This window comes from Fulmarus glacialis, unplaced genomic scaffold, assembly GCF_000690835.1.
Source record: "Fulmarus glacialis isolate BGI_N327 unplaced genomic scaffold, ASM69083v1 scaffold22301, whole genome shotgun sequence".
NCBI lineage: Eukaryota > Metazoa > Chordata > Aves > Procellariiformes > Procellariidae > Fulmarus > Fulmarus glacialis.
In genome coordinates, this window is record NW_009192405.1 from 34 (window position 1) to 862 (window position 829).

Here is an 829-nt window from a genome sequence, read left to right on the forward strand (position 1 = left end):
TGTCCCCCTGCCTTGTTGCCCTGAGGATGAGCCTCATCCTTCCCATTACAACAACTGGGGGGAAAAATGTGTGCACAGATTTGGGGTCAGAAATGCTGTTTTTGGTGCCTGACGGGCACTAACGGGGCAGAGGCAGCCCTGTCTGCCCAAAACCACATCCATCCTGCAGCTGCTTTTAGCAGGACGCTAACTGCTTACGTGTAATTATAATTAAAGCTTTATAGGATGGAAAATCCCCAGGATTTAGGAGGGGGAAAGGGCCAGGCAGCAAGGGAGGCCGGTGCATTGGATTTGCCCATTCTTGATGCCGCACATCCCCTGCCCACCCTCGCACGCCGGACTGAGCACAGAAACATTTATTGGCAGCATCTTAAAAAAATATATGTATATTAGACATTGATTTCCAAGAGGTTCTTGTCACAATCAGTAGTGGCAGCGGGAACAGCAGCAAAACTGAATTCAAGTCCAGGTATTGCAAAAAGCCCCCCTTGCCCTGCCCGGGTTTGGCTGTGACCTGCTGGGTGAGTCCTGTCCCCACCTTGAATGCCACCACCCCAGGGCTGTCCCCGAAGGGATGACGGTGTCCTACAGCTCCTGCTGGTGCGGCAGCGCTGGCTGGTACTTGGTAACTTTCTCTTCTGCCCCCGTCCTGCCAGCATTGCATGGGCTGGGCAGGGAAAAATTAAAAAAAAAATTAAAAAATAAAAAAGAAATTTTAAAATTTGGTTTTTCTCTGCAATTCAACGTGGGGAGTACCCCCAGCCCCGGGGCACTTGGCTGCCGAACTCGGAGGGGGGGACATGGAGGTGGCTCAGAGGCTGCAGCAGTG